Source organism: Manis pentadactyla, chromosome 6 (genome assembly GCF_030020395.1).
Source record: "Manis pentadactyla isolate mManPen7 chromosome 6, mManPen7.hap1, whole genome shotgun sequence".
NCBI lineage: Eukaryota > Metazoa > Chordata > Mammalia > Pholidota > Manidae > Manis > Manis pentadactyla.
This window is the reverse complement of record NC_080024.1, coordinates 125,073,070-125,092,937: the sequence shown is the minus strand read 5'-3', so window position 1 is coordinate 125,092,937 and position 19,868 is coordinate 125,073,070.

Below are 19,868 nucleotides of genomic sequence, written 5' to 3'. Positions count from 1 at the left end.
GTTTACTAAACACAGTCTGTGTGTAACACACTGTCTTAGGTGTTGTTCACTATCTTCATGGAGTTTAACATTATTTGTATTCTGTGTCCCTAAAGTTTCTTTAAGGAGGGACTAGCCTATTGCATTCATCTTTGAATCTTCTGCATTCCTATTGTACTTAGAAGGGACTTGGTTAATTTCTGTTGAATTAAACAGAATGTAACTCAAGCAGAAAATACTTCTTTTTCCCTTCGAGGATACTGTTCCGTAAGATCAGCCCTTGGGTCCCTTAGTATAAGCAGTTCCCTGCCTCTAGCATGGAGAGTTTCTTTCTTTTTCAGGAAAACAAATAGGTACAATATTTACTGGGTATTATGAGAAGACCATTTTGGATTAGTTTCCAAGGTTTTGTGAACCTGCTAATATAGCATCTTCACTTGTCTTGTTTTCTATCAATTTTCTAAAGCATCTACAACTTTCTAACATTGAAGAATATATCAAAGAGAAATTGTTCTTAGTTCTAAAGAGAAAGGATACTAGGTGACAACAATGCCATTCGGCCAATGTCAGGAGTTTCCCTGGAGCATTACCTTTCAGACTGAGGGATTCTAATCTGCCCTAGGCAAAAGAAAACGCAGTGATGCTGGCAGCCAGAGCAAGCCATGGGCCAGCTGTGATCCGTGGAAGAGTAGGTGACACTGCCATCGTGTTCATTCTTTCTTGAGTGGAAGGTGTTCAGTTTTTAAGATTGTGCCTGGTTGACTCTCATTACATAATGTATTTAATAAAAATGAATAAATGAAAGGAAAATGAAGCCTGAGTTTGGCAAACAGTGGCAAGATTATCATAGAACAAGATTATCAACCAGAACTCAGCAGCCTTGACCTGATTTTGGCATCTGTGAACATCACAATTGCTGCTCGCTGGTATCGCCACCATGGATCCATTGCCTCCTCAGAGGTCGGCCATGAATGAGGAACAGAGACAGGCTGAAATTAATAAAAGGAAAGCATTCCTGTAAGGGTGCATGTGGCCTTGCTACTCTACCAAGTCTCTCAGACCCTTAATATCCTGAAATGTCTCAGTTCCATCTTTTTCATTAAGCATCCCCAGGTATGAATTGTTCTTTCTTCAAGGAAAACTTTTTCTTAATCATGTTTTCCCCCATATTCCAAAAGCAGTATCCATTCACAAAAAGAACCCACAAAAGACAGCACACACCAAAAATGAAATAAACCATTGATTGCCATGGTCCTGTTATAACAGATGTTGGCCCCTCTTTCTTCCATATTTTCTTATGAATGTGATGTGTATATATAAGTATTACTAGTTAGTATGGATATAAGCAAGCCTATTTGTTGTCATTTGTTGGCCCTCCCCAAACTCTAAGATTGTCCTCCTTAACAAAGAACCCTGATTCAGATCTGTCCCCAAAATCCTGAATCTAAACTTTTAGAATTTACCTTGTAGAAACTCCATTCCTGGCATTTGAGATGGCGTAGTTAGACTGAAAGCTCTTGGGGAACTGGAATTTAGAATTAGCAATCACTCTATTTCCCGTAAGTCTCTTTCCTACATTAGTCCTTATAAATTTCTGGATTAATGAATGAATATTTTGATATGCTTATTCCCCCAGTTCAGGAAATGGGATCCTGATGTTGGGGTAAGGACCCTGGCAAGCAGGAGTCAGGCAGGGGCACTCCTCAGGTCGTCTGCTGATTATGCTCGCTGCTCCAGAGCTATGATGACAGATTTGTGCTGATGGCCATATGGATGCTGAGCCCTTTATGAGGAAATATCACCCTAGCAGGACGGAAATACAAAGCATGCTTTCTTTGTTTCATGCTTTAAAATAATTTTTCTTGCATAGGATCTTCTCTTAGAGGAAATCGTCCGAGTGCACCTAATGAAAGTATGGCAGTTGATTTTGGCTTCATAGGTCTCAGATCTTGTAACATGAACTTCTTTCTGAAAGAAATGTAAGTGATATCTTCCCATCCCCTGCTGTTAGCGCAATGTCCCATAGATTCACAGGAAAATCAGCTTCCCAGGAAGATGGGTGAAGGGCCAAATGATGGACCCTTAGTCAGAGAGAGACAGGAACAACACACCTCACTGGATTTATCCAAAAGCAAAGCATTTGGAATTCAGGAAATCTCAGGAGGTTGAGATTCACAAAAAATAGCATGAATAATTAGTGAGTGGTGCAGCCATTGATGCTAAAATAGGTTAGATCCCATTAACAGGTAATTATTATTTTCATTTATTAATAATAATATTGTTATTCATTATTAATAAAAATGCCACTGTGGAGGGTGGGGAGTAACTGGTCAGTTGTAAGAAGGCAGGGTCAGATATTTATGGCAGGATAGGAAAGTGGGAATTTTTCAGAAAGATGCCAATATGGAATTAGAATAGCCAATGAACCAGGCTTTCCAGAAGGTACATGAACTCCACCATGTATGCAAAATAGAAAAGCAGTGCAGTTATTTACTCATAATATACAAGGACATAAAAACAATAGTTCAAAAACAATATCCATTTAGCTTTGTAGTTAATTTTCTTTAGAATTATCCTCAAATAAAATTTTCCATTTGATTTTTTTAAATGAATTTGCGGTTACTAAAACCCTTATAAGAAGCTATGTACTTCATCATTCCTAGAACATAAGATATTCGATAACTTTTTATTATATTTAATTGATTAATTGGGATTAGGGCAAAGGCAAGTCCAGTTTCATACTAAAATTGTCCATGAATAATTCACTACTATGTTATAAATGTTATAAACTTGAGTGAATTGTAGCATTCAGTTTTCTCTCTGCTGAGTCATGTGATTTCTGAAACCAAAATGACTTAAAGGTGCTAAGAAGTCTTAAAATAGTATAAGAAAGTCTTGGTGTTCACTTAAGTGAATATCTTTATATCTCAGGACTAATAATGTTATAGATCTGAGGTAATACCTCCTGTTCTGTACATATCATATGTATCGTCAGAGAGACACCATACTGAAAATCATCTAAACACTGTGAATACTGAAAGTTTTCCATGATCATCACCAAGGAAAGTAAATAACCCAATGAAAAACTAGTTTTTTAAAAAAATATCACTTCTCCTACTTGTGGTAGAAGCCTAGAAGATCGCTAAATTTCCCTCACCTCAAGGACATGTCTCTGATACTGTCACCCAATACAACCTACACCAAGGCCATGCTATTTATTGGCATGATTTTCTCAAGAGCAGTACGAATACTTCTAGTACCTTTCCTCCCTCAAAGTTAAGCGATTGGATCATACTGGCTGGGTATGACACCTTATTTCACCTTCTTAGAGAAACTGCATTTTCTCAGGAGACTATTAATTGGTGTCCTATAGCTGATCATCAGTAGAACTACAAGTCAGGGACTGGAGGATTTTGCTGCAGTTTAGCATCCCCTGGTAGAGAGGATGGACATGCGTGGTGCCCTGCATGATAAAAGGAGCACAAATTGATGATGAATGACCAGTGGATACACATCTCGGTTGAGTCCCTGTCCTGTGCCTCGTCTGGAGACTAAGTGTACAGGAAAACACACAGCTCTTCCTTCAAGACCTATACAATCCAGTTGAGAAGGTAAATACAAATATTTGAAAATTAACACAGAACACAAATTTTTCTCCTCATGAGCAGATTTGGATAGCACAGAAAACAAAACAAATGATAACGGAGTTCAGAAAAAGTAAGCTGAGGATTTCAACAATAGGGGAAGTTTCACAGAGGAGATGAATTGTGCCATGCCTTAAAAGGATAGGTAGAGTACCTGGAAATGTGAAGATGAGAAGGGGAAGTGAGGATGCTGCCCCATACCAAGCAGATGGACTGTGTGGGGAATAGTGAGAAATGAAAGGTCTTGACATCTTGTCCAAGGAGTTTAGACTCAGGGCATCTAGAAGTAAAGACCTGCTAGAGATTTTGAGCTGAAGAGCAGCCTGACGTTATAAAATAAGTGAAAATACAAAAACAGCAGTCAGTCTGGAGTTTTTCCCATGGGTACAAAGAACTGAAGGATTAATTAACAGACTGAATATTTTCCATGGCCTCTGAAGTATATCCAATATCTCTAGTGCACCTCCACAGCCCTGTGTCCACTACAGGTGTGTGTTCCCATCCCAGCCATGAGGACGAGCTCACTCAGGAGCAAGTTGTAAGAAGAAAGAAAGCATGGATATTTAAAACAATGAGTAAGTGTAATGCTTAGTCTCCAAATTAGGCATCCCCTGAACTGGGGGAAACTTACAAAAATGCCACTCCTCTGATTTTATGGAAACCACTCCAAGAGAAACTAGTGTTTGCCTTTGTGAAAATCACAGACTTCAGAGCCAGAACATTTAGGTCTGGATCCCAGCTCTACCACTTACTAGCTCTGTGACCTTGGATAAATATCTCTGTATGACAGTTTCCCATTTGTAAAATGGGAATAATTATAATATCTACCTTGTGGGTATAATTTAATGTATTAATTTTTGTAAAATACTTGAAACAGTGAGAGTAAGGGCATACAAAGGGCTATGTAAATATCTGTTCATAATAAATAATATGAAAAAAGGAGAATTTTCCTCAGGAAAGTAAAGTATTAAGGTATCACATGGATTTATTTAACCAGCTGAAGATAGGCAAATGTTTTAAGAATTTTCTATCATTGATTATAGTACTGTATTTCAGCAGGGGTGGATGGAGGGAAGTTGATGCAGATATTGTCCACCAGGGACGTTTGGCAATGCCTGGAGACATTTTTAGTTGTCACGACTGTGGTACACAGGCATGGGGATCTGGGGGAGCTATTCTTACCTACTGGGCAGAGACCAGGGATGCTCATAAACATTCTAAATACACAGGAAGGACTCCCACATAACAAAGAATTATCCTACCCAAAGTCTTAATAGTGTTGAGGTTCAGGAACCCTGCATTTAATATACACATGTTGCTGTTCCTTACAAATAAGAAATCTTCATGACAAGCATTACAGCAGAGTGGGAACAAAAGGAAAGTCCTGAATCCAACCTCTAACACACTTCTTGAACTCTTTAAGTTCCCCTGCTAACCCATTTTAAACTACGGTCACTGATGATGGTTTCCTATTGCAGGCTGTAAATAACGTAAACAAGGATGAACATCGGGGAAATATTTTTTTCAGTTTAGTCTGACACTATGTGCTGACATAGCCTATATGTCCATCTTTGTGCCAAATGGAGTGTGTTGTTGAGAAGGGATAACATCCTTTTCCTAAGGAACATTTTCTCTGGTTGAGAAACCAAGAGCAGCATTTGTGATACTGTTAGGGTGCCTCATACATACAACTGTGTATGACCAAGATTGACAACAGAGTTTGAGACAAGCACTGTGACTAGTCCTGAAAAGGAGAAATTAGAGTAGTCTCAAATTTTATGAAGGCTTTGCAGAGGTGACCAAGTCCAAATTGAGCTTGAAAAATTAGTGGGATTTTGAGGGATGAGGCAGAGGGCATTCTCTGAGATGGTACTGGATTGGCAAAAGCATGGTGGTGAGAATATTTTAGTGTCCAAGAGACAGTAAGGAATTATCTCTGGAGGGTCTCATTCATGGGCTGAAGGTTAGGGGAAGCTTGGTGAGAATAGGAAACAAGTTTGAATAAAGATGAAGACAGTTAAGGCATTTTGATTCATTCCAGAAGGTTATGGAAAAATATATGTTCAAGTTCTTCATGCATGGAAACAACAAAAGGAAAAAAAATGTTAAAAAAAGCTGTACTATACCAGCTTGAAGGTAGACTTCAGCAAGGAAAGAACAGGATCGATTATTTGTCCTATCTTCACCGTAAGATGAGAAAAAGGCCTTCTGCCCTGGAGACCAATGCATAAAACACAAGCTGCTAAATTGTGTGCTTCCTGGGAAAGGTGTTGTTTAACCTAGCAACAGTTTTTAGTTTGTACACATTTGCATGCCGAGATGTACTACCAATGCAGTGTCATTTACAAACACCACCATGAGCCCAGCCTTTAGCTTGGGTGGGTATTCAGGTTTACTTTTAGCTAGCTGGGTTTTTTTTTGGGGGGGGGTTACTAAATTATACATGTAAATCAATATGTATCTTGAATTTGCATACCAATGCAAATGGTGTGACTGTCATTTTTTCTACTGTTCCATATTTGTTCTCTGCAAAATGAAAACCATATGCACCTTCAGTGAATCACTCTGGGCCTTCGCTCTTCTTGCTTCTCAGAAAATCATGGATGAGGTGGGGAGAAGTGTTCTCCAGAGCATTCCAAAGAGCCATACAATGAGGCCTTACTGCACATGGCCAAGCAGAGGTCCAGAATGAGATAAATGGAGGAAACATGTCATTATCAGACAATAGGGGGTGGTGGCAGCTGCCACACACTTCGGAGCAGCATTCTGGTTATTCGATTCAGTGGTTACAACCCAAGCTCCATTCAGAAATCCTCCCTAGGAAATTCTATCCCACCTTTAATGAAAAAGAATCAAATACTATATAGACACCAAGACATGATTGCTGGGGGTATTGCGGAGCAGAAAAGCAAGTTGACTTCCCCTGTTGCCCTCTTCTAATTCCACCTCTAAAATTCCACTTTGCTATTTCTGACATTGTCTTTCTTCATGTAAAATAATTTCTACTATTATACCAGATAAAACGAGCAAGATTAATTCTAAGGTTTTTTTAAAAACTAAATTTGAGTTTGATCTTTTTCACCAAATCTCATTGCTTCTTTTTTTTTGCCAGTTCAGTACAGTTTCCCATTAAGAGCTATCAAATTCAATCAAGGTACTCAATTCTTACAGTTCAACTTTCTGGAAACTCAGTGATCTTCTCTCCTTCTCAATGAACTTTGCTAACTACATGCATAGAGTTGTCACTCAACCTTAGTTACATCAAACTGATGCATTTCTAGTCTTTCATATCCAAGACAGGAGCAATAAGGCCTTAATCATTTCCAAATGGAAACAAAGTTCTCCAGTCTTTGACAGCCCTGCTGTGCCAGCACTGTAGATTCTCCTGTTGTCCAATCCAACTGGTGAAAAGAGCTCACTCCCTTTCGTTCCCACCCTTCCCCACTGCTCACCTACTGACAGGATGCTTCAGGAATCCAATTACACTTGAAGTGCAGTGGCTAATTTCAAAGACTGAAACATTTCATAATTCTCGTCATTACATTTCAGGATGAGAGTTAGTGCTCAGAATACCCTAAAATAACTTGAGCTATGTTTATTTAATTTACTTCCTCCATACCCACATGCACATATATCACTTTATTTTTTATTTTATTTTGTGTGTGTGTGCTAGGAGAGAAAGAAAACCAATGTATACTGTAATGGAACCACTAATGAGCTGATGCTATCTGCCAGCCTCTTTAAAATGCTGTTCCCTTCCTGTTTTGTATTTGTTGGGTTATAATTTTAAATTACATCTGCATCCCCAACTCTCCCCCATCATCTCTCTGCTCTAGGGCTACTTTCTCTCCCTTTCCCTCTGTCGTCCAATAGCCACATTCCTTAGGGATTGATAAAGATTCACACTTTAACACATGCACACAAAAGCTATCATTTAGGACCATGTTTGTTTTCTTTAGATTTAAGTAGAAAAGAAATGTGTGGGTGAACAAACTCTTGTCCTCACATATATATACATATATTTATCCTGTATGACCCTTCTTCAAAATGAGTTTCAATTTCCTAACACTTAGCATTGTTTCCTAAGGATTTTTTTGTTTCCTAAAGGTAGCTTTTTTTGTTTGTTTGTTGAAATAAACACTTCAGTGTGTGGTGAGGGTATATTAGAATTAGTTATTCTAGTTTAGAGGTAGGAATTTCTAATTTGGAAAGATGAAGAACCTTTTGGACAGTTATCCAGCTTTCCCAGAACAAGCTTGGTTTTAAACTATTATCTATTGTAATTATTAATATCACCTCTTTAACTCTCAATAGTTTCCTGGTTTGGGTCATAAATTATATGGTCATTATTATGCCTAGCACTTATATATGATGTAATTACTATTCCTGATGAAATGTGTTGCTGAAAGAGTGGAGTGCACAAAAATGAAGAAATCCAAGATTTTCTGAAGAGTGGGAAGAACATTTCAGAAAGGCCCACTCTAGTCCAAATTGTGGAGTAAGCCAACAGTCTCTATGTTCAACACCCAACACTACCCTTGTGGAAGCCGCCTCTGACCTCTGCCAGTTACCCCTTGTTCACTCAGGATTTTCAAGTTAGTCCTTAACTTTTCTTTCTTTGCTTCTAATTTTGCTATTTGTTACCATAACCTACTAGAATATAGTGAAAAATTATCAGGTCTAATACCAAGGTCAAATAGTGTAAGAGACTTTTCTAAATTTAGATTTCTAGTAAATGATAGAATGAGGTTTTGGACCCAAGACTCTTGACCCCAGGCTTAGTGATTGATCTACTACCTTATGAGTGCTTAATCTCAGGTGAATTTTCCCAGGTTGTAACCCACTAAAATGGTGGCTTCTGGATTTGAGGCCCTCTTATCCCTCATCTCCATCATCCCAACCTAGTTAATAGAGGTTCATTAAGGTTTCTGCTGCATAGAGGTTTGGACCTCCTCCTCGGGTGTGTGTGTGTGTATGTGTGATTGCTCAGCTATCACCCACAAAATCAGGATACAGGAAGAATTGTTTGGGTGAACAGAATATTTGCTCTCCAAGGCTGAATTCACACCTGTCCCCTGCCTCTGGCCATTCAGCCGCAGAAAGCTTAGGCTCCACAAAATTCAAACTCTGGGTCTAGAGCGCTAATTGAGCAATGAGACATAATGGCCTGGTGACATCTCTTATCTTTTTTCATTTTTCCTGTGTTTATGTGACTCCCCAGTTGGATAGTAGCTTCTTGAGAGCAGGGACAAGGTCCCTATCACCAGGCAGGACATACCGAAGTTCTTGAATGGACTTTGGCCGATAACCGCTATCCACCATGGGAAACTCTTAAGTTGTGCACTTGGAAACTCACAGTAGCTTCCATGAAACGGAAAGGTCACCTGAGTCAGCTTCTTAGCCACTGAGCATGTGTGACAGGCACTGTTTGGACACTCAACATCATGGAGTTCGTTGACTGGCAGAAGTGGAAAGGACTTTACAGATTGTCTAACTCAAATGCTTTACTTTGCAGGGGAAGACTAGGTTGACAGATGTGAAGTGACTTGTTCAAAGAAACACCACAGCTTGGTGACACAGCTGGATCCTAGAATGAACACTGATGCCACCTCTCCTCTTCTGACATCGCCCCTGTAAGCCATGGAAAGCAGCTTTCAGAAAAGAAATTCTGAGGCAGAATATCAATTTCCCAGGCAGGGACTTTTGATTTGGCTGTAAAATAGAGGCTCGTGATCCCTCAATATCATTTCTTGTTTTTTTTCTTGTAATTTTTGGATTTTTTTTTTCCTCAAGTCATCTCAAGACCTGTAATCTCCCAAACTGCTCATCCACACTCACTCCAGCTCTCCACAGGAAGGAATCATCTGTGGAGTGGCTGCCAAAAATCAAGAATATTCTGCACAACACGCACTGTCAGGATAGAATCTCCAGACTCGCACTCTGCCTGCTCCTTATTCTCTCCTCCGAATTCTTACTGCATCTGAATTCTTACTCCGGACACTCCGGCGTCGCACAGCCCTGCATCTGCATGCAGTCAGTGAGTGTCTCCCTCCTGCTCCCGAGTAAGGAGACACCTGTGCTCAGAGGCGCCATACCTCACTTGGCACCGGTCTTTTCACAGCACATTACTCCTTCCCAGCCCTCAACCTTACAGTCCCCACCACCCTCACTGTTCAGTAGTTCCTTGGCTATTTTTTCAAAGACACAATGTCCTTCTTACTGACTAAAAAACTCCTGTCCCGGGAAATCTCTTTTAAACAATCAAATTGAAAATCATGTCTGACTTTTTTTTTTTTGCTTAGTAACTTTACATAACATTTGGTAAATAGTATACTATTCTTATGTATAATTTCAAGTACATTTCTTGTAGTATATGTGGTGGTTTTTATAAAAATATTTCTATTATCAACCCAGTGGTCATATCATGACCCTGTATTTCAATATTGTTATTCAAGGCAGAATCCCATTAAATTTTGATTCACAACACCGCAGAAATATCGTTTACATACCACTTTTATATTTCTAAAAGATGCTATTGCAGCACAAAAATTCAGACATGAGCCAGCACTGTGGACAAGATAAGGTATGACATTGAAAAATGAAAAAGAAATAAAAAATAAAATGGTGACTTATTAAAGAGAAAGAGAAAAGAGGTAAGGAGAGAGATATTTTTGCAAATTAGCCAGTCATAACAAAAAGAAAATAGAATGACACATTATTTTTTACAAGGTGCCCAGCCTGTCTTCACTAAGTCCATGCTGTCCTCCCTCGATACTCTGAGGTCTCCAGCCATTCATGTCATTCCCACCCTCTATTCCTCATTGGCTATGACCCACCTCAGACCCAGGTCTGTCTTCTGCTTGCTTAAGAAATATCACATTAATTCCTGCCCTCTTTTACTGAAGTTACTTTCATATAAAATAAAATAAAGCATTTCATATAAATATAAAATAAAATGAATTTCAAATAAAAACTCAGCTTTTATTTCCTGCCAGTTTCAAAGCCGTAGGTTTTCTGAGTAACTAACTCAAAAGCCCCTTCCTCTCCCTTCTGCCCCTTCCCACAGCGTCATGACATTTCCTCCCTGACACATCTCAGAAGCTTCCTAGCAACGGTTGTCAGCTTGTCAGAGGCAAGTAACCAGCTTGTGTAGCCTGTTTCGAATAACACCCTACCCCTTTGTCCAGTCAGTCAACCCAGGGAGGACAAAGTGTCTGCCCTTTGGTCCATGGACCGCATATGGGCATGCCCTTTGCAATGTCTTCTTTTAAGAATTAGGAGGTTATAATACAAAGGAAGCCCTGCCCTCAAACAGCTGGCGGTGTAGGCAGAGAAAAGTCACACACACACACAGGAGGAAACGAAGCAAACAAAGTAGAGAAGAGCCATCTAGGCCACCCAGTGGTGTGGACAGTAGCTGCTTTGAGTGCACTGAGAAGGAAGCAGTCCATAAGGGGAATGAGCAGGAAGGGCTGAAGATGGGGTAGGAGATGGGGCCTTCAGGACTGTGGGCTGTCAGAACAGGTGACTTGCTAATTTGCCTGGGAAGTGAAGGAGAACCTAATGCCTTGCCCTCCACTGCAGCCCTCCTCTTTGCACCACCTGGCAGTCTTGAGAAAGTGATGAAGCTGTAACAGCCAAGTACAGTCAGAAGGAGGTTTGGGGGTTAATGAGTTTTCTTAGCATGTTACTTTAATTGCTGTCATTATTTCTGTACATACGTCTAGAGGCTTGCAGTGAATGCACTTTATTATTAATATTAAGCATTTTGTACAGCACTTCCTGTTTGTAAAGTGCTTTACAATCATTAATTACTTATTCCTCCTGACACCCAGTCGAGGTGATCCAGGGCTTATTCACTCCCCTGCTCCGGTATAAACAATGGCCCCAGCATGTCGAGGTTAAGTGACTTGGCCGAGGTCACCAGGCCTACCAGGGAAAGACTGGGATTACAAATCCCCGTCTCCTTTCAGGTTGGCGCTGATGCCACTAGACCCCGCAGCTTCCCTGGACAGGGCTCATAAGTGTTACAATAAATAAATGGGCTGGAAGCAAAAAAAAATGGCTCCAAGGCTTCACGGCTAAGGCCCGGGGCACCTCAGTCACAGTGGCACAGACTAGAAATTGCTCAGAGAAGACCCAAACTGAGCTTCCATCAGAAAATAACCTTGGCGTTTGCACAGCCAGTTTTAACGGGTCCTCCTGGAGAGCCCCGCCGTCCTTGCTGCTAGCTCCTTTGAGTTTCCTTTGCACATTCCTTTTTAACTCTGAAGACATTTACTGCCCAAAAGGGCTCCGAGGTGTATAATAACGTGGTGATGCCTGGAAGAGCACCGTGTCAATTTAATCTGAACCAATTTGACAAGTCTGATACACTCTCAGGACAGCAGCCCACCGCGCACAACACGAGGTTTCTGTTGTTAGGTCCTTACCCTCGCTATTTCTCCTGCAGGGAATTACCTCAGATCAAGAGACCGATTGTAAACGCGTTACCGTTTTGCTGACAACACAATGCTGGGGAAAAGCAGGAACTCCAGTTTGAGAGGCAAGGAAAATGCAACACGATGTGCTTTCCCTCTCTAAGCTGCTGTGTGGCAAATGGCATTCAGTATTGACAAGAGCACGCTAATGCCACTGGCCAGGGAGTAGGTGGAGCAGATGGGCCAGAAGTGCTGACCTGCAAAAGAAACATTTCTAAAGGCGTCCCTGGACCATGCAGTTGGAAAAAATCACAGAAGGGATCATTAAAGCCAAAAGCCTCTGGGAGTTGTCCTTTTATTTAAAAATAATATATGTCACCTTGGGAAAGAGGGTCCCCCCAACTCCACTTACCCCACACCTGCCCACACCCATTCTCTGGTAATTCTGCCAATTGGAGTAGTTTCTAAAGACATTTTCCTGGGATTAGTGATCAAAGCCAACATCCTGTAAGGAAATAGAGATTTTTCTAAAAACAGGAGTACCCAATTAAATCCCTTTATGGCAGATGTTTTTTTAAAGGAAAACCTGTTTGCCTCAGTGAGGGCAGGGCAAGCCCAGCCTTGATTTATGTTCATTACTCTCACAATCTTCCTTTCAGATGTTGAAGGGATCATGACTGTTCAGTTTGTAGCACATTTCTCACTTTCATTTTGATGGTATTTCCAGAAAAATGTCACAGAACCAGATGGGCCACCTTCCCCCGCAACTCCCAAAGTTAGCTTTACCTTCAAGGAGAAAACACCAGAGATGGTTCAGCACGTACTTTGCAAGGTTTCCTTTTTTGGTTTGTTTACTTGTTTTAAGCACTCTTTCTATTTTCTGAAATGAGCACATACTAAGGATCTATCACCCTGCTGAGTGCTGCATGCTGGCTCAGTTAGTGGACACACGAAGAAAAGATATCAGACTGTGACTTCAGGGGACTTATCTAGGCAAGTAAAAAAAAATGGATTTTAAAACAAGGGCTCTGCCCAGCTCTAGTGATAGGTCAGATTGCTGGCAAACAATCAGTGCTATAGAGATCTGTGGGTCAGGCATAAGAATAATCTACTGGGAACTCATTGAAAAAAAAATGTTTGAGCAAGACTTTGAAAAATGAATATAATATATCTACACACACACAATTTTTTGTTCTCATCTAAACTCTCATTTGACCAAGAATTACTGGTCTCTTTGAATTCTGCTTGATTGCTCTCAATGTTCAGAAGCTGGACAGGACTTTGGTTTGGGTTTACTTGGTTCACACCGAAGACATTGCAGGCTTGGCTCTGTTCTTGTCTTTTCCTCAGCACAGGACACAAAGAATTCAGTTCTTCTCAGTGTATTTTTGTTTCTCTGGTGAAGATCTAAGTCCCTGAGCTGACTCCCTAAAGCCCCCTCTCCTCACCTGGTAAAGCTCCCAGGGCCCTGAGGCTCCCAGTGGAAGGCAAGTCATGACTGATGCTGGAGAATGCCCATCATCGTGGCCTCTGACAGGAGGCAGCCTTGCCTGGTGGCCTGTCTTCTGTCTTTGACACCCTGTCCACCATGGCTCACTAATCACATCCTTGCAGAGTATCAGTGTTTCATTGTACAAATACCTTGTGAATGCCTGCTATATGCTAGTGTCATTTGTTTGAGTAGTCCTTAGTAATAGTATGAAAATAATAGCTAGTATTCATTAAACACCTACTGTCATTATTTATAATGCACTGTTAAGTGCCTTACAGCATTCCTTCCTAAAATCCCCATAATAGCACTATGGAGTAGGTGCATATGTCTAGTGTCCTTATGCTTAAGATAAATAACATCAGACCTAGAAAGACTGCTAAGAATATCAAGATTATATAGTTTTAAAGTTGACAATGCCAAGGTTGTAAGCAGCTCTGGCTGACTCAAAACTTTCCGTCTCTGCCTCTCTAAATGAACACAGAAGAGATTATAATATGGAATATATACAGAATTGTTGTTCTTCCATCCAGCTTTAACCCAGATGAAAGCTTGAAATTAAGAAAGAAGACATGTGAACAACCAAAATAGTATCAAAACTTCCATGCACTTAACTCTGATTCATAGGAGAACCATTAAGGCCCTCCTTCAGTGACTACTGATTCTTCTTTTACAAATAATCATCTTTTGTTCCTACCTCCTACCAAAGCAGAAAGAGCAGTCACTCCCATTTTAATCTATGAGGATAATGAAGTTGGTAGATATATATAGATATGTATGTATTCCCAAGGAAATAATGCTGGTAAGTGGAGGAGTTAGTAAACAAATCTCACTTTGTGTGAGTTGTAACCATGAATTTTGAGAGGGTTTTTCCATAGCATTCTCTAAAATCAAATTCAAATGTTAAATTAACCTTCAGGACCATAAGGGGTCCTTGCATAAAAGGGATCATGAATCATGGCTTGCTACAGTTGCAAGCAGACTCCTCTAATCTAAATCATCATTTAATGGTTGAACTCTGAATCTTTATGAAATGTGAGAAATATGGTACTGCAAGGAGTTTGGACTTTTAAATTGTGTTGTACCAATCTAAGCTAGAATCCATCATTAATCTAGAATGTGACTATCCCATGGGTTAACTATATCTAACCCAAAATGTAAAAATGCATGATCCCCAAGAAGCTTTTCATACCTTAATCAGACCATACCATGACTGGTTCAAAGTCTCTTTATCTTGAATTTTCCCAATTAAAGTACTTTAGAAATTAGTGTCAACATAGTATTCATACATATTCATTAACATTTCAATAGTCATGTCTTGAGAGGCATAAAATAAAATACTGTTGCAATAATACAAGAGAGAAGAGCTATATCAAGTTTTGTAAAGTCTTTCTAGCCCTCCATCTCTACTTTCAAATATTTGCACTGTAACTCTGCCTCAAACCCACCTTCTTTGGGGATTAATCTCTTTCAGTATAAAGTTTTATTTGTCTTTATCTGAGACCTTCGACAACTTTATCATAAGTAACTTCCATATTATGGGGTCCCTATTAATGACATGTTTATCACAAAAATCATGAAGATTTTGTTTCAATGGAGGGGTCTATAGAACTTAACTTACCTCTTCCTCCACGGATATGAGGGATTTAAAACATCCTCATAGGACATTTGTATAGCAAATACAGTACAAATAAATCCCCACATTTAATTTAATTTAACAAAACATGCATTTACTAAACATCTGCAATGTATTCAACATAGTTCTGGTTACTGAGAGATGCAAGAGAAAGTGCAGAATCATCTCTGGGTAAACATAAGCTTAGCTGAGAATAAAGGATTTGTATTTATGAAACAACACATAAACAGGTAAGGGAGAATGTGAAGTTAAAAAATGTGATAAAATGTATTGTAGCAAGAGTGTGTCCTGAAATATCAGAAGAGAGGTCAATATTGAAAGTAGTGTTATTCTAAGATATTGAGTGGGTGAACTCACCCTTGGGCTTCCAACGTGAAGAGGAGTGATCATCTAGAGATGGATGAAGGGTTTCCACCGAAATGAAAGGCAAGGTCATGGTTAGGATTTGGTAGACATAGCAAAATGTGAAACAAACTGATGTCAGGGGCTCATGTTACAGAGCAGGGAAGATGAGGTTGGAAAAGAAGTTTGGTGCAGTAGGTAAATGGTAACCACATGCACCCTAACTCAGATTTATAGGATGTTGTTCCTGTATTCACAGAAGAAACAACAGGCCCCGATTGTGACTTGGAGGGATTAGCTAGAGCTCCCTGCAGATTTTCATTGAGATATCTCTCATCAAGAGGACATTTAAGAGGATAGAGAAGGGTATAAATGGCCAACAGGAGGACTTACTGAAATGAAAGCAGCAAAATAATTTCCCAGATTGCTACTGACTATTAAATAGGCCATGAGGGTCCATGGTTATTACTTTAACAATTAGTTAATTTTAGCAGCAGGGAGGCCATTAGCTGACCAGCTCACTCCTCTGCCCAGCATATCCTAGCCAATGAGCTGTGATTGGGGCAATAAAAATGAGATTGTGCCTAGGCCATAAAATATTTAGACTTTTAATACGTTGGTGGAAATGGATTACATTTTAAAGAGACAGAGCACCATATTTTCCTCCACTTTATTTTTTGAAGGTCAATGTGCCTAATCATTGCCTCAGCAATCTGAGAGAAGGTACAAGCAAAGGAAAGACCCTAAGAAGAAACAAAAATTAATGAAATTAAAAAGGGCTATGCAAATACTTTCTCTGTGCTATGGCAAGTGGAAATACTTGGGTTTTGTTTCTAAAACGGAAAGAGTGAATGTATAAAGTCATAGCATAAGAATCAAATTAGCATAATTCATAAAGAATAATGAAATCAATGGTGCACACATAACTTTATTTGTGAGTAGTGTCTATGGTTAATGTCTTTATCCATTAATGTCACCCAATTGTAAGTAAATTGTTGATTTTAAATTAATTTGCAGAATGTGTGCAAATAACTTAAACATTCTATGTGCGAGTTAATATAAATATCGTAAAACCCCTGAAAATGGAAATGAGTATGCATAACTTTCTGCAACAAAAAAGCCAACATTCATATTGCTCTTTTCTTTCAGCAAAGATTTCTTTCCTACACCAAACAATGAGTGCAATGTCAACTTGAGATTTATCCTGCAGTGAGGGCATTATTCTTCTTAGAATCCCCCCTGCTGCATATATACAATAATGACCATCCATTTAGAACTGGTCTCTCTTCACCCATGGTCTACAGCTGAGTGTCTCTTATCTTACTAGGAATGTGATTTTCCATTTTTTTCTCCCTATTCAAATACTACCCAAACATTAAAACTTATTTGGTCCAACCCCCAAAACTGAATTTCTTGCTTATAAGTGCACCTGTTTCTCATAATATATTAAAAATTTAGCAATATTCTAAAGAGATTTGATTGTGATCTGAAGTGATCAAAGAGGGCTTTGTAATGAAGCTGAAACCCAATCAACCCTTGAAGGACGGACCACTATTGTCTGGATGGGTAAAAAGGGAGGGCAAAGCCTTAAGCCAAAAGATAAGGTGGTGAAGCGGGAAGACCTAAGGAACACACTTGTAGTTTTTCCAAGGGCAAAGACCACCTGGCATAAAGAGAGTGAAATACAAAGTAATAATTGGCAACCTGCCTCTTACCAATGGTCCTCCAAACCAACTAGCTCAACCAGGAGACGCCCTCTCTGGGCCAGGTTATGCATCCCCTAGACCAAGAACTCTCTTTGCTTCAAATTATCAGATGGGTAGCCCTTGCATTCCTTTCAAGGCTTACATCATCATTGAGTTCTTTGCACATCAGTTAGCTTCAAATTTACTAGTATTCATTATTTGTTTTTTTTAAAAAAAGGAAAAAAGAAAGAAAGAAAGGGGATAATTTTCATTTCCTGATTCAAAGCCAGGGCCTATTCATCATTGCCTGCACATCGCTTATAAAGATGATAAATGAATGTATAGTAACTGAACCCTAAAACAAAGTAATGTGTTTTCTTAAAGCTTTGCAGAGCTGCATTTCCATTGTAATTAGTTGACTTTTTTAAATCAAATTCTGTTAAGTGGCAGTCAAAATGAAAGGTGATTTTCAGACTGCTAAAAGCAACTCAAAGAAGAGAAGATGTGAGAAAACAAGGGTATTTTTTCACATTTAATGCTACAGAAATATCAAGATAATTGCATAACTTCCAGAAACAGCAAGAATATAATCATGTATTGTTGATTGTATGATATTCAAGTAGAGGATTCTGTTAGAAAACCTACCATTTGATAAAGAACTAGTTAAATTGCTAGTCCGTCTTTGGAAATTCATATAGAAAAGCACAATCATTGAATTGTTATGGTTCTACTTTGCCCATAGGGTAAATGTCAAATCCAAAATATTAACATTTAACTTCAGTACTTCACCCTAAACTCAATCCCTGTTCTCTCAAAAGCATTTATATATCCCAACTTGTGGTTCTTTGTTTTTGAGCTTCATATTACTCTCTGTCTGACATGGTGTTCCCACTCTACTTTTCACCTACCCAACTCCTGACTCCATAATCCTAGTTTGCAACCCTTCTCTGGAAAGAATTCCTGACATCTTTACAATATTTGCTCATTCTGTAGCTACTCATGTTTCACTTAGCTCACTTGTGACACCATATTTTGTTTTTAGATTCTGAATAGTTACTGACTTCTTAGATTTGTTTCTGGGTGCTTGCCTCCTTGTCTAGATTTCACAATCCTTAAGAGTTGGGAAGGGCAGGGAGAATCATATCTAATAGAAGTTTCTAGTGTTCATTGACTGACAGTTTCGCAGAAAAGGAATCAAGTCACCATCAGACTAGAACAGAGGCAATACCTGAGCAATGTGACATCTCATCCATTTCATCTCAGCCTGATAACCCAGGTTAGCTCCATTGTTTTCCTCTTACCATGAAAACAAGTGGAGGGGATATTTGTCAAACTAATATCTAGGCATCCTCTGGCCAATCAAGTTAACACTTCAAATTAAGTCCTCCTTAGTAGCTATAGCATAGTTATCAAAAACACCATGGACTAAGTGCCATTCTAAGTTAGCAGAATGTGTCTTGTTTTATCAGCTTGGCACATGTTGTTTGTTCCTTCTACCCTGAATGGCTTCCTTCTGCATTCTGTAACTGTGTTCAACTACCCATTATTTAAATCTTAACTCAAGGACTAATTCCTTTGACTTCTTTCTTGATTTCATCAAACAATTGTTTATTTCCATTACCCCTTTAAGCAACTGAAGAGAAACCCCATATCATGTTATATTTTAATTTCTTATTTATAAGTTCAAAAGGCCTATTTATCACTAGACTATGAGGTCTTCCAGCTCAAAATGTGTATCCTTATATTTTTTAAATATTTTTTTGCACTTAATACAGACCATTTAGTAAAGAAGTACTTCAGTAAATCTCTGATGATTGAAGGAAGGCATGCTTGAAAAACAACAAGTTAGAAATCAAAAGATAAGAATATGAAGCTGTGACATACTGTCTCAAGAATTAGCTAGGGCATGTTTCCAGGACTCCTGATGGCAGAACCATAAGGTGGCTTTCCTCTCCATGCAAGTCTGAGCATTCTATCAGTCCCTGCAGAACTATCCCATCTTACCCTCTGTTACCATTCCCTCTCTTTCGTCAGGTAGTGGGTGGGCTTCCCTCAGAGAGCTCTGTGGGAGCTCTCAGCAGTCCTAGTGTTATGGGTAGAATTTGTTCTCCTCACCCGGCCAAAACAAAGACCTGAAAGGCAGAGACACAGCAGCGAAGTGAAGTTTTACTTGAATACACTCCTAGGAGGATTGTGCCCAAGTCGGGACAGACAAAGGCACTGAACTTTTAGGGTAGGGTCTGTTTATCGTGTCCTAGCCAGGAGGAGCCACTGTGATTGGCCGGGTGAGGTCATTTGACTAAGAGCTCTAGTTATATACCCATTCCTCTTGGTGCGCATGTCTTTTCCCGAAATGAACGCAGAAAACTTCACAGGGTAACAGGGAACAAAACTGCTGTTTTATTTTAATGAGATTATGATGAAGAGCTGTGGTTTAGATGGTTCTTAGTTTTGTTCCATTGCATCTGGGCTGAGTCCTGGCTGGAACCCTTTTGGCCTGGTCCCAATAGGCAAGGAAGTTATTTCCCTATAAAGCCTTTGCTGTCTTCAAATGGGACCCCCTAATTGGGTGGTTTTTGCCTTGAACCTTATATTCCTCCTCTTCGGCTGCTCATGTCTATCTTTCTATCTACACCTGAGGATGACACCTGTCGTCGGCCAGACAAGACAGGC